This window comes from Myotis yumanensis, unplaced genomic scaffold (genome assembly GCF_028538775.1).
Source record: "Myotis yumanensis isolate MYYU_CA2020_CCGP unplaced genomic scaffold, mMyoYum1.0.hap1 SCAF_3, whole genome shotgun sequence".
Taxonomy (NCBI): domain Eukaryota; kingdom Metazoa; phylum Chordata; class Mammalia; order Chiroptera; family Vespertilionidae; genus Myotis; species Myotis yumanensis.
Genome location: NW_027223754.1, coordinates 96,412,207 through 96,426,737, shown reverse-complemented (window position 1 = coordinate 96,426,737; position 14,531 = coordinate 96,412,207). Strand labels below are relative to the sequence as shown.

At 45.2% G+C, this 14,531-nt stretch overlaps 1 pseudogene; it reads left to right on the top strand.

Annotated features, from left to right (window-relative positions):
* Window positions 1-2,417: 2,417 nt before the first annotated feature.
* On the top strand, window positions 2,418-13,289 carry LOC139006259 (arf-GAP with Rho-GAP domain, ANK repeat and PH domain-containing protein 1-like; annotated as a pseudogene).
* Window positions 13,290-14,531: the final 1,242 nt, after the last annotated feature.

Below are 14,531 nucleotides of genomic sequence, written 5' to 3'. Positions count from 1 at the left end.
TGGGGTCCCTCAGCTTGGCCTGCACCCTCTTGTAATCCAGGACCCCTAGATGGATGTTGGACTGTCAGTTTTGGCCCAATCCCGGTAGGCCTGTGGGGATCGGGCTGCAAACGGCAGTCCAACATTCCCTGAGGGATGTAATAGTGCCTGAAGCAGCAGGTGGCCAGGGAGGAGCCCAAGCCAGGGCTAGGCACCGCTCCCGCTCATCCTGACCCCGCTGTGCCTGCCACTGCCACTTCCACTGCTTGGTAGCACTGCTGTGGAGCCAGGAGAGGCTTGCACCACCACAGCTGCACTCCTCAGCCGTTGAGTCCAGCTTCTGGCTGAGAAGTGCTCCCACTGTGAAAACACACTGACCACCAGGGGGGCAGCTCCTGCATTGAGCATCTGCCCCGGTGGCCAGTGCACATCATGGTGACCAGTTGACTGGTCGTTCGGTCATTCGGTCTTTAGGTTGCTTAGGCTTTTATATATAGATATGCATAGGCCATGGACAAGACAATAGTATGGTGAAGGCCTAGTGTGGGATAGAGGCTTGGTGGAGGGAGAAAGGGGTGGGGGTGGGATTGGGGACATCTGTAATACTGTAAACAATAAGGAAATATATATATATATATATATATATATATATATATATATATATAATTTTAAATCACCTCTGAAAAGAATACATTTTAGCTGATACTTGAAATATGAGAAAGAACCAGGCATATGAAGAGCTGAAACTGTAAGGGAAAAAAGTTCCAAAAAATGGGAATGGCAGAATAAATTTGGTTCTTCTAAAACCAGAAAGAAGTCTGGAGCTAGGAGGCCAGGGAAGAGGGGTACAAAATGAGATCCAAGAGGAAAGCAAGAGCCAGGTTGCTCAGATTCTTTAGGCCATGGGAAAGAGTTTGGATTTTATCCTAAGTGTAGTGGAAAGCCACTGAGGAATCAGAAAGCCATCAGGGGATGGGGTGATATAATCAGATTTCCATTTTTTAAATATTAGCTTCTATGGGAAGAATTTATCCTTAGAGCATTAAAACCTGTTAAAAGTCTTTGGTTGTGCTTGCTTTGATATTGTTCCACTAAAATTGGAATAATACAGAGTTTAGGTGGCCTCTGTGTAGCAATGATACTCAAATTCATGAATCATTTTGTGCTTTTAAAGAAAAGTACAAATGGGGAGGAAACAGATCCAGGAAATACCCAAAAGCAAGCCACCAAAGTTTTAAAAACTACACAAAATAACAAATGAGAACTCTTTGAGTTAGAAAATTTTCTTGAAAATTTTTTGAGATTTCTTGAAATCTCATTCTAAGATTTCAGTAAAACTAATTTCACATAAAGGCTGGCAAAAGAAAAATCTCAAGGTCAAATCCTGTACAGATTTATCATAAGGATAAAAGAGAATAAGGAGCAAAATAATATCTCTGCAGACAATTAAAACACAATAGAAAGATAGGCCCACAGAGCAGTTCAAAACTAACTTACTATTTCAATATGATAGGAGACATTAAGAAAGGTATATAAAACATAAGAGAAAACATAAATCAGAATTAGAAAAACTCATAAATGAGGTAGCAGAAAAAAATCAGTTTTAAAAAATCATTTCAGAATTTAAGATTAAACTGGAAGAAACACAAGAATGAATAAACATAAGAAGCAATGCCTTAAGAAATACAAAAGATTAAGAAAGGAACATTGAAAAAATAAAAAAATGAATAAAAAAAGAATCCGATAGAAAGTAACAAATATTAAAGACTGAAAATACAGATAATTACTCAGACATGAAAAAGAATGAAATCTTACCATTGAGACAACATGGATGGATGTAGAGGCTATTATAAGTGAAATAAGTCAGACAGAGAAAGACAAATACCATATGATTTTACTTATATGTGGATCTAAAAAACAAAATAAATGAACAAGCAAAACAGAAACAGACTCATAGATACAGAAAACAAATTAATAGTTGCCAGATAAGAGGGGGGTTGAGAGGGAGGGCTGAAAAAGACGAAGAGATTAAGAAGTACAAATTAACAGTTATAAAGATAGTCACAAAGATGTAAAGTACAGCTTAGGAAATATTGTCATACTGTAATAACTATGTATTGTGCAATAACTATGTATTGTAATAACTATGTATAACTAGACTTATCAGGGTGATCACTTTGTAAGTTATATAAATCTCTAATCAGTACATGGTACACCTGAAACTAATGTAATGTATGTAATGTTTTAATTGAAAAATTAAACATAAATTGAAAAAAAGTAAAATGCAGATAATATGAGTCCCTGAAGAAGAAAACTAAAACAAGAGAACAGAATGAATACTAAAAACTGTAATTCAGGAAAACATGTATGAAATTAAAAAAGAAAATTGAAGCCACATAGTTAAAGCATATTTTGTACACGAGAATATCAACCTTAGAATGACCAAGAGATCGTCTAGTAAAATGACTGAGGGAAAGAAGGAAAGAGACAGAGCAGTAGGAAAGGAGGAATGTTTGGCTTCTAGAAAAAAAGAACACATAACTCAAAAGGAAAGAAAGTTAGATTATCATCAAAATTTTAAAAAGAACATTTATGCCAAAAGAAAACGCGGCCGGCGGGGTGGGCGCGCCCAGCCTGAGGCTGCGAGTTCACTGCTGTGGCGGGAGTGTGGCGGTGCCGGAACCCGGGTCTCCTCATGGTCTTTGCTCAGAGCAGCTACCACCTCAGGCCAAGTTCAGAGTAACTGGGAGGACCAGTGTCCTGGGCAGCCCAGCAGCCTTCCCTACAAAGAAGAGGAGTTAACTGTCATCACCACTGTCAGCCTCTCCTCAGCCAGGACCTGAGGAGCCCCGGGTCACCTTCCCCCAGGAGCCTCCCCGGCCTCCTTCTCCCAGCCTCCCAGATATTCCCCCAAAGCCTCTTCACCGGTTCCCAGAGTTCGATGACCCTGACTACGATGAGACCCCAGAGGAGGGCCAGAAGCCCAAGAAGGAGGAGCCTTCAGTAAGCTGAGTCTCACGTGCCGTGCATGTGGCCAGTCTGCTGAGAGAGGGGGAGGAACTGTCGGACGACCAAGGGGATGAAGAAGATGATGACCAGGCCTACGACGGCATCCCCAATGGTGGATGGCACACCAGCCACCTGAGCTCATCCTTGCCCAGCAGCCTCCTGATCCTCCAGCTCCCACCCCATCCCATGGATTGACTGCCCGGGGTCCCCACACCCATCGCACAGGTCATCAAGTCTGGCTGGTTGGACAAGAACCCACCTCAAGGATCTTAAATATATCAGAGGCGATGGGTGACACTGGATGTGGAGTACCTGCGATACTTTGATAGTAACAAGGACTCCTACTCTAAGCGCTTTATCTCTGGCCTGCATCTCCCGCGTGGCTGCCATTGGGGACCAGAAGTTTGAAGTGATCATGAACAATCAGACCTTTGCCTTCCGGGCAGAGAGTGATGTGGAGCGGAAGGAGTGGATGCAGGCCCTGCAGCGTGCTCAGGCCAGCTATCTAGTGCTTCTCTGTTGGGTGTTCAAGGCTCAGAGCTGCCTAACTGTGCTGGCAGCCTGGAGCTGCATGGCATCAAGAATAAACTGTATGTGGCTGTAGTTGGGGACAAAGTGCAGCTTTACAAGAATCTGGAGGAGTACCACCTGGGCATCGGCATCACCTTCATTGATATGAGCGTGGGCAATGTGAAGGAAGTGGGCCGGCGTAGCTTCGATCTCACTACCCCGAACCGCTTTTTCAGCTTCTCAGCCGAAACATAACTAGAGAAGGAACAGTGGCTGGAGGCCATGCAGGGAGCCATTGCCGAAACCCTGTCTACCTCAGAGGTGGCTGAGCGCATCTGGGCCGTGGCCCCCAACAGATTCTGTGCTGACTGCGGGGCTGCCCAGCCTGACTGGGCCTCCATCAACCTCTGTGTCGTCATCTGCAAGCGCTGTGCAGGGAAGCGCCGTGGCATGGGTGCTGGCGTCTCCAAGGTACGGAGCCTGAAGATGGACAGAAAGGTGTGGACAGAAACACTCATCGAGCTCTTCTTAGAGCTGGGCAATGGCGCCAGGAACTGCTTCTGGGCAGCCAGCGTGCCTCCTAGTGAGGCCCTGCAGCCCCACAGCAGCCGCAGTGCCCTGCGGCGTCACCTGGAAGCCAAATACCTCGAGGGCAAGTACCGCAGTTACCATCCTCTCTTTGGCAACCAGGAGGAGCTGGACAAGGTCCTGTGTGCCGCAGTCACTAACACAGACCTGGCCGAGACCCAGGCACTCCTGGGATGTGGAGCTGGGGTCAATTGCTTCTCAGAGGGCCCAGAGGCTCCCACACCCGTGGCTCTTGCGGAGCAGGCGGAGCAGACACCGCAGATGGAATTCCTTCAGAACAACCGGACCACAGAGGTACCTCGGCTGGATTCGATGAAGCCCCTGGAAAAGCACTACTCAGTTGTCCTGCCAACTGTGAGCCACAGTGGCTTCCTCTACAAGACCACTTCCACTGCCAAGCCTCTGCAGGAGCGCTGTGCCCGGGAAGAATTCAGCGGACGCTGGTACGTCCTTAGTGACGGGGTCTTGAGCTACTATGAGAATGAGCGGGCAGTGACCCCCAATGGGGAGATTTGGGCCAGCGAGATTGTGTACCTGGCAGTGTCTCCTCCTGACACCCACGGCTTTGAGCACACCTTTGAGGTGTACACGGAGGGAGAGCGACTATATCTGTTTGGACTAGAGAGTGCAGACCTGGCTTGTGAGTGGGTCAAGTGCATTGCTAAGGCGTTCGTGCCTCCCCTGGCTGAGGATCTGCTGGCCTGGGATTTTGAATGGCTTGGGCGCCTACCCTACAAAGCTGGCCTGAGCCTACAGCGGGCCCAGGAGGTCTGGTTCTCTCTCACTGGCTCCGAGCTCCATGCCATCTTCCAGAGGGGCCTTGCAAGGAGCCATTGCAACTGCGGAAACTGCAGGAGCTTTCTGTCCAAGGGGACAGCGAGAACCAGGTGTTGGTGCTGGTGGAGAGAAGGACACTGTATATCCAGGGAGAACGGCAACTGGACTTTGCGGGCTGGCTGGGGTCCATCCAGAAAGCAGCGGCCAGCTCAGAGGATACACTGTCAAAGCAGCAGCTGGGAGACTCGGACATCCCAGTGATAGTGTACCGCTGCGTGGACTACATCATGCAGTGTGGCCTGATTTCCAAGGGAATCTCCCGCAAGAGTGGACAGACTTCGAAGACACAGCAGCTGCTGGAGAGCCTGCGGCAGGATGCTCTCTCTGTGCGCCTCAAGGAGGGCAAGCAACATGTGGACAACGTCTCCTCTGCGCTCAAACGCTTCCTGCGAGACCTGCCTGATGGGCTCTTCACTGGAGCCCAGCGCCTATTCTGGCTGGAGGCTTCAGAGATTGAGGATAAGGAGGAGAAGGTCTCCAGGTACCGAGGGCTCCTGGCGTGTCTGCCATCAGTCAACCGGGCCACAGTGAAGGCCCTTATCAGCCACCTTTACTGTGTCCAGTGCTTCTCTGACAGGAACCAGATGAACACACACAACCTGGCTATTGTGTTTGGGCTCACGCTCTTCCAGACAGCTGGGCAGGACTACAAGGCTGGCCATGTGGTGGAAGACCTCATCAACCACTATGTGGTGGTGTTTAGTGTGGACAAGGAGGAACTGAGGAAACAGCGGGAAGAGGTCACTGCCATTGCAAAGATGCATGTGGCTGATACTGCCAGTGGGACACAGAAGGCAGAGGCTGAGCAGCATATCAAGATCCCAGCATCCAGGGGGGAGAAAAGATGGTGGTGGAATAGGCGGATGTGTCCCAAGGCTTGTCTAGGAGCAAATAGAATGAGCAGTTGAAACAAATAACATCCACCCCGAATTGGCAAAAAAGACTCAGCTGGTGAGACAGTTTGCAGCCAGGAAGGGCAGAGTTCCCCTGGAAAGTCCAGGGCACTGCAACCATGTGAGCAGCAGACACGTGAGCAGCCCACTACTGTCCAAGGAGCATCAGCTCTGCGAGCAGCCTGCCCCAGGCATAAGAGCAGCAGCCTCACGTGGCCTGCCCCTGTCCAAGGAGCAGCAGCTGTGTGAGCAGCCTGCCCCCATCCGATGAGCAGCAGTTCTGCGAGCAGCCCATCCCCACTCGAGGAGCAGCAGCAGCCCACCCCGGTCCGAGGAGCAGCAGCCACGCGAGCAGACCGCCCATGTCCGAGGAGCAGAGCCACACACAGTCTGCACCTATCCAATGAGCAGCAGTCGGGTGAGTGCCCCATCTGAGGAGAAGCAGCCATGCGTGCAGCTCACTCCCGTCCAAGGAGCAGCAGCCGCACAAGCAGCCCATCTTCCATCCGAAGAGCAGCAGCCGCACAAGCAGCCTAACCCGCTCCGAGGAGCAGAAGCCTTGAAATCAACCTGCCCCTGTCCAAGGAGCAGTAGCCTCACAAGCAGCCCACCCCATCAGAGGAACAACAGCAGCGTGCAGCCAGCCCCCATCCAAGGAACAGAAGCCTCATGATCAGCACACCCTCTGTCTGAGGAACAGCAGCTGTGCGAGATGCCTCCCCCGCCAGCCAGTGGAGCCACCACGACTGCGAACAGCACCCACCAGAGGAGCTGCTGCTACTAAAACTGCCCAAGGAGCAACCGCAGCCTGAGGAACCACTGCCACCCAAGGAGCAGACACTGAAAGACTCAACATCTAGATCTGTCAGTGAGATCAAACATGGGTAGACAAAGAAACCCCCAAAGGAAAGAAAAGGAGATATCACCAGAAAAGCAGCTAAGTGAAACAGAGCCATGCATTATGTCAGAAAAAAGAATTCAGAATAAGGGTCCTATAGTGCATAAACCGGATGGAGGAAAAAAATCAACCTATGTAAGAATCAAGAAGAAATGAAGAGTGATATAGCTGCAATAAAAAACACCATTGAAAGTTTCAACAGTAGACTAGGAGAAAGGGACGACCAAATTAGCGAATTAGAAAACAGGGAAGCAAAACACACCCAAACTGAACAGCAATTGGAGAAAAAAATTAAAAGACAGGAGGAGAGCCTGAGGGAGCTATGGGACAACATGAAACGAAGCAACATACGAATAATAGGGGTGCCAGAAAAACAGGAAGAGGAACAAGGCGTAGAAAACCTATTTGAAGAAATATTGTCAGAAAACTTCCCTGATGTGGGGAAGGAAAAAGTCACACAAGCACAGAGAGTCTCAAACAAGATGAACCCGAAAAGACCCACACCAAGACACATCATAATTACCATGGCAAATGTTCAGGACAAAGCGAGAAAATTAAAGGCTGCAAGAGAGAGACAGAAAGTTACATACAAGGGATCTCCGATTAGATTATCAAATGATTTCTCAACAGAAACACATCAGGCCAGAAAAGAATGGAAGCAAATTTACAAAGTGATGCAAAGCAAGGAACTGAATCCAAGAATACTCTATCCAGCAATGCTATCATTCAAAATTGAAGGGAAATAAGGAGCTTCACAGACAAAAAAAAGCTAAGGGAGTTTAACACTACCAAATGAGCAATGCAAGAAATGCTAAAGGGACTGGTGTAAAAAGAAGAAATAAAAAGCTCAGAAAGAAAACAGCCACACAAAAAAAGAAATGGCTACAAACAAGTACTTTTCAATAATAACTTTAAACATAAATGGACTAAATGCTCCAATCAAAAGACATTGAGTGGCTGAATGGATTAAAAAAAAAAAAAAACATGACCCATATATATGCTGTCTACAAGAAACCCACCTCAGAACACAGGACTCACACAGACTGAAAGTGAAGGGATGGAAAAATATCTTTCAGGCAAATGGAAATGAAAAAAAAGCTGGGGTAGCAATACTTATATTGGACAAAATAGCCCTCAAAGTGAAGGCCATAACAAGAGATAAGGAAGGCAACTTCATAATACAAAAAGGATTGAACAACAAGAGGATATAACTCTGATAAATATATATGCACCCAATGCAGGATCACCCAAATACATAAAAAAAAACTCCTGGAAGATATCAAGGGAGAGATCGACAATAATACAATCATAGTAGGGGACTTTAATATAGTACTGACATCACTGGATAAATCCTCTAGACAAAAAAAAAAAAAATCAGCAAAGAAACAGCAATCCTAAATGACTCATTAGATCAGATGGACTTAATTGACATCTTCAGAACATTTCACCCCAAAGCCGCAGAATATACATTCTTCTCAAGTGCACATTGGACATTTCCAAAAATAGACCACATATTGAGTCACAAGCAAAGTCTCCCCAAATTTAAGAAGATTGAAATCATACCAAGCATCTTCTCAGACCACAATGGCATAATATTAGAAATAAACTACAATAAAAACAGTCCAAAACACTCAAACACTTGAAAGCTGAATAGCATGTTATTAAATATTGAATGGGTTACTAAGGAGATCAAAGAAGAAATTAAAAACATCCTGGACACTAATGACAATGAAAACACAACAATCTGAAACCTATGGAACACAATGAAAGCAGTCCTGAGAGGAAAGTTTATAGCTCTACAGGCCTATCTCAAAAAACAAGAAAAAATGGTAGTAAATCATCTAACTCTACAACTTAAAGAATTAGAAAGAGAGCAATAAGAAAAGCCCAGAGTGAGCAGAAGGAAGGAGATAATAAAGATCAGAGCAGAAATAAATGACATAGAGACCAAAAAAACAATACAAAAGGTCAATGAAACCAAGAGCTGGTTCTTTGAAAGGATAAACAAGATTGATGAACCTCTAGCCAGGCTGACCAAGAAGCAAAGAAAGAGGACCCAAATAAACAAAATCAGAAATGATAGAGGCGAAATAACAACAGATCCCACAGAAATAAAAATGATTGTTAAAAAATACTATGAACAACTCTACTCCAACAAACTAGACAACCTGAAGGAAATGGACATATTCCTCGAGAAATAAAACATTCCAAAACTCAATCAGGAAGAATCTAAAAATCTCAACAGGCCAATAACTATGGAAGACATTGAAGCAGTCATCAAAAAGCTCCCATTAAACAAAAGCCCAGGACCAGATGGCTTCACAGGGGAGTTTTACCAAACATTCAAGGAAGAACTAAAACCTATCCTCCTCAGACTATTCCAAAAAATTCAAGAGGAAGGAACACTTCCCAGCTCATTCTATGAAGCCAGCATCACCCTAATACCAAAGCCAGATAAAGACAACACAATGCAAGAGAATTACAGGCCAATATCCCTCATGAACATAGATGCCAAAATCCTCAACAAAATCCTAGCAAATCGGATCCAGCAGTACATCAGAAAGATCATACCCCATGACCAAGTAGGATTTATCCCAGGGATGCAAGGATGATACAATATCTGCAAATCAATAAACGTGATACATCACATAAACAAATTGAGAGAGGAAAAACCACATAATCATATCAATTGATGCAGAAAACGCATTTGACAAAATTCAACACCAATTTTTGATAAAAACTCTCAGCAATGTGGGAATAGAAGGATCATACCTCAACATAATAAAAGCCATATATGACAAACCCACAGCCAACATCATAGCAATATATGACAAACCCACAGCCAACATCATACTCAATGGGCAAAAACTAAAATCATTTCCCCTAAGAACAGGAACAAGACACAGATGCCCATTTTCACCACTCTTGTTCGACATAGTACTGGAAGTACTAGCCATTGCGATCAGACAAGAAGAAGAAATAAAGGCATCCAAATTGGAAAAGAATAAGTAAAATTATCCTTATTCGCAGATGACATGATATTGTACATAAAAATCCCTAGAGACTCCATCAAAAAACTATTAAACTTAATAAATGAATTCAGCAATGTAGCAGGATACAAAATTAATGCCAAGAAATCTATGGCATTTCTATACACCAATAGTGAACTTACAGAAAGAGAAATTAAAAAAGCAATCCCATTTACCATCACACCAAAAAAATTAAGATACCTAGGAATAAACTTAACTAAAGAGGTAAAAGACCTCTACTCAGAAAACTACAGGACATTGAAAAAAGAGATAGAGCCGAAACCGGTTTGGCTCAGTGGATAGAGCGTCGGCCTGCGGACTGAAAGGTCCCAGGTTCGATTCCGGTCAAGGGCATGTACGTTGGTTGCGGGCACATCCCCAGTAGGAGATGTGCAGGAGGCAGCTGTTCGATGTTTCTCTCTCATCGATGTTTCTAACTCTCTATCCCTCTCCCTTCCTCTCTGTAAAAAATCAATAAAATAAAAAAGAGATAGAGGAAGACATAAACAGATGGAAGAACTTACCATGTTCATGGATTGGTAGAATCAACATCATTAAAATATCCATACTACCCGCCGTAGTCGGTTTGGCTCAGTGGATAGAGCGTCGGCCTGTGGACTGAAGAGTCCCAGGTTCGATTCCAGTCAAGGGCATGTACCTTGGTTGTGGGCCCATCCCCAGTAGGAGGTGTGCAGGAGGCAGCTGATCAATGTTTCTCTCTCATCGATGTTTCTGACTCTCTATCTCTCTCCCTTCCTCTCTGTAAAATCAATAAAATATATTTTTAAAATAAATAAAATAAAATATCCATACTATCCAAAGCAATCTATAAATTCAATGCACTCCCCATTAAAATACCAATGGCATATTTCACAGACCTAGAACGAACTCTCCAAAAATTCATCTGGAATAAAAAAAGACCTTGTATAGCTGCAGCGATCCTGAGAAAGAAGAACAAAGTAGGTGGGATCTCAATACCAGATATCAAGCTGTATTACAAAGCCACTGTTCTCAAAACTGCCTGTTACTTGCACGAGAACAGACATATAGACCAATGGAATAGAATAGAGAACCTAGAAATCGACCCAAACCACTATGCTCAATTAATATTTGACAAAGGAGGCAAGAGCATACAATGAAGTCAAAACAGTCTCTTCAATAAATGGTGTTGGGAGAATTGGACAGATACATGCAAAAAAGTGAAACTAGACCACCAACTTACATCATACACAAAAATAAACTCAAAATGGGTAAAGGACTTAAATGTAAGACCAGAAATCATAAAAATACTAGAGAAATCTAAAGGCAACAAAATCTCAGACATATGCCGAAGCAATTTCTTCACTGATACAGCTCCTAGGGCAGTGGTTGGCAAACTCATTAGTCAACAGAGCCAAATATCAACAGTACAACGATTGAAATTTCTTTTGAGTGCCAAATTTTTTAAACTTAAACTATATAGGTAGGTACATTGTTATTAACTTAATTAGGGTACTCCTAAGGCTTAGGAAGAGCCACACTCAAGGGGCCAAAGAGCCGCATGTGGCTCGCGAGCTGCAGTTTGCCAACCACGGTCCTAGGGCATTGGAAACTAAAGAGAAAATAAACAAATGGGACTACATCAAAATAAAAAGCTTCTGCACAGCAAAATAAACCATCAACAAAACAACAAGAAAGCCCACTGCATGGGAGAACATATTTGCCAATGTTATCACCATTAAGGGCTTAATCTCCAACATTTATAGGGAACTCACACAACTTAACAAAAAGAAGATAAACAATCCAATCAAAAAATGGGCAAAGGATCTAAATAGACACCTTTCAAAAGAGGACATTCAGAAAGCCAAGAGACATATGTAAACATGCTCAAAGTCATTAATCATCCGAAAGATGCAAATCAAAAAGACAATGAGGTACCACCTCACACCTGTCAGAATGGCTATCATCAACAAATCAAACAACAAGTGCTGGAGAGGATGCGGAGAAAAAGGAACCCTTGTGCACTGCTGGTGGGAATGCAGACTGGTGCAGCCACTATGGAAGACAGTATGGAGTTTCCTCAAAAAGTTAAAAATGGAACTCCCATTTGACCCTGTGATCCCACTGCTAGGAATATATCCCAAGAAAACAGAAACACCAATCAGAAAGGATATATGTACCCCTATGTTCATAGCAGCACAATTTACAATAGCTAAGATTTGGAAACAGCCTAAGTGCCCATCAGTAGATGAGTGGATTAGAAAACTGTGGTACATCTACACGATGGAATACTATGCTGCTGTAAAAAAGAAGGAACTCTTACCATTTGCAACAGCATGGATGGAACTGGAGAGCAATATGCTAAGTGAAATGAGCCAGTCAATGAAAGAAAAATACCACATGATCTCACTCATTCATGTATAATAAAGACCATTATAAACTGATGAACAAAAATAGATACAGAGGCAGAGCAACATGGAACAGACTGTCAAACTACAGCGGGAAGGCCGAGGAGGGTTGGGGTGGGGGGGGTGGTAAAAGATCACTTGTATGCATGCATATAAGCATAACCAATGGACACAAGACACTGAGGGGTAGAGGAGGCCAGGGGAAGGTCAAAAGGAGAGAGAAAAAAAGGAGACATATGTAATACTCATTGTAATACTTTAAACAATAAAACAAAATTTTTTAAAAAATAAAAGATTCCAGCATCCATGACAGCTGAGGAGCTGACCCTGGAGATCCTGGATTGCAGAAATGTGAGCATCAGGGAGAAGGACTATTGGACCTGCTTTGAGGTCAATGAGAGGAAGGAGACAGAGCACCCCCTGCACTTTTCGGAGAAGGTGCTGCCCATCCTGCATGGGCTGGGCATAGACAGCTACCTGGTGGTGAAGAAGTACCAGTCCATGGAGGCCATGCTGCTGTACCTGGCCAGCCATGTGGGTGAAACCAAGCATGGCATGATGAAGTTCCGTGAGGACTGCAGCCTCCTGGGCTTGGGCCTGGGCCTGCCCTCAGGTGGATTCCAGGATTGCTACTTCAGCCTCAACAGCAGCTGCCTGCGGCTCTACAAGGAGATTGGAGCCAGAGGCCGTGGAGCGGGGCCTCTGAGACCAGTCACAGACCTGAGAAGGAGTGGCCGGTGAAGAGCTTCAAAGTCTATTTGGGAGTGAAGAAGAAACTCCGGCCACCCATCTGCAGGGGCTTCACTATGGTGCACGAGACAAAGAAACACGAGAAGCAGCAGTGGTACCTCTGCTGTGAGGCACAGATGGAGCTCCCGGAGTGGTTCGCCACCTTTCTCTTTGTGCAGCATGATGGCCTGGTGTGGCCCTCAGAGCCCTCACGCGTGTCCCGGGTGGTCCCCGAGGTCCGGATGGGCAGCGTATCGCTGATCCCCCTGATGGCAATGAGAATGAAATGCGCCGGAGTGTGGCTGCCTTTGCTGCGGACCCCCTTTCTCTCCTGAGAAACATGTGAGTGCAGGAGCCAGTCCCTGGCTCTGGGATTCTTGCTGCCTGGAAGCCTTCCTGTTCAGACACCCTCATGCCCTGTGTGCCTGCCATGAGCCAGCAGAGGGCGCATAAGGAAGCTGCACCCCCACATTCCACATCCAGACTGCAGCATGGGGATTCCTGGCTGGGTTGGGGCAGCAGGGCCTATCTGAGGAGGAACGCAGCATCTGCTCTGTCCAGGTGCTCAGCCCTCCTGGCCTGGCCTGCTCTCCCCCAGGGTCACCCACCCTGAGTTTGAGAGGTTGGACAGATGGGCATCAATCAGGAGCTCTGGAGGGACACCATCCTTCCAGAGGCTTGAGGCTCTGGGGCCCCGCTGGAAGGGAGCCTGCCTCCTTGCACAAACAACAGAAAGCTGATACTCAAGGAACACTCATCTGGGGGAGGCGGGGGGAGCTCTTGGGTAAGTTTCTATAGGGCCGAGAGGTGGACTTGGGGGTCTTCAGCCCCTCTTCTGGTCTGGGCTGCCTGGGAGGGCCCAGGTTGCCTGGTGCCTCTTCCCCACTTTGGGGACCTTTTGATACTATATCTGTGTATTTTAAAAAAAAAAAAAAAAAGAAAGAAAGAAAACGCAAGGACATATTAGGAACCTTAAGAAAAGAAAATGTAAGCCATATATATATTTAAAAAATGGAGAAATATGCTAATTAACTGAGACACCGTAATGGGTCGACTGGACAGGAGGGGGTTGTGTGCGCAGGGTTGGGGGCAGAGCCGCAGGGGCCTCCTGCACCTGTGCTGGGGGAGGGCCTGATCAACAACAGCCGTGGCTGCTTCAAGGGCCGGAGAGGGAGTGGGTGGTGCCGTGTGATTTCGAATCACGCGCTGGGCTCCTAGTTTGTTTTATAACAAGCAAAACTGACTTTCAAGAATAAAAGACACAGACATACTATTGTAAATATGCAACAATTCAAGCACTGTTGTTTCCATGAGCCCTTTTTTGAGAAATCAACTAGAGAATGAGTTCGAGATAACCAAAATGACTAGACTCAGGGACATAAGATGAATGCTGAGCAATAAATACATAGTAACCTGTAGAACTAAGACTAAATGACAGTTCAGAAAGAAAGAGTAGGGGATGAAATGTACAGCATGGTGACTACAGTTAATAATACTGTATTTTATATTTTAAAATTGCTAATGCAGATCTTAAAAGTTATTACAAGAAAAAAATTTTTGTAGCCATGTTAGGTGATAGAGGTTATCTAGATTTATTGAGGTGCTCATTTCAAAAATGTATACAAATGTGGAATCAATAGGTTGTACACTTGAAACTAACATAATGATATAT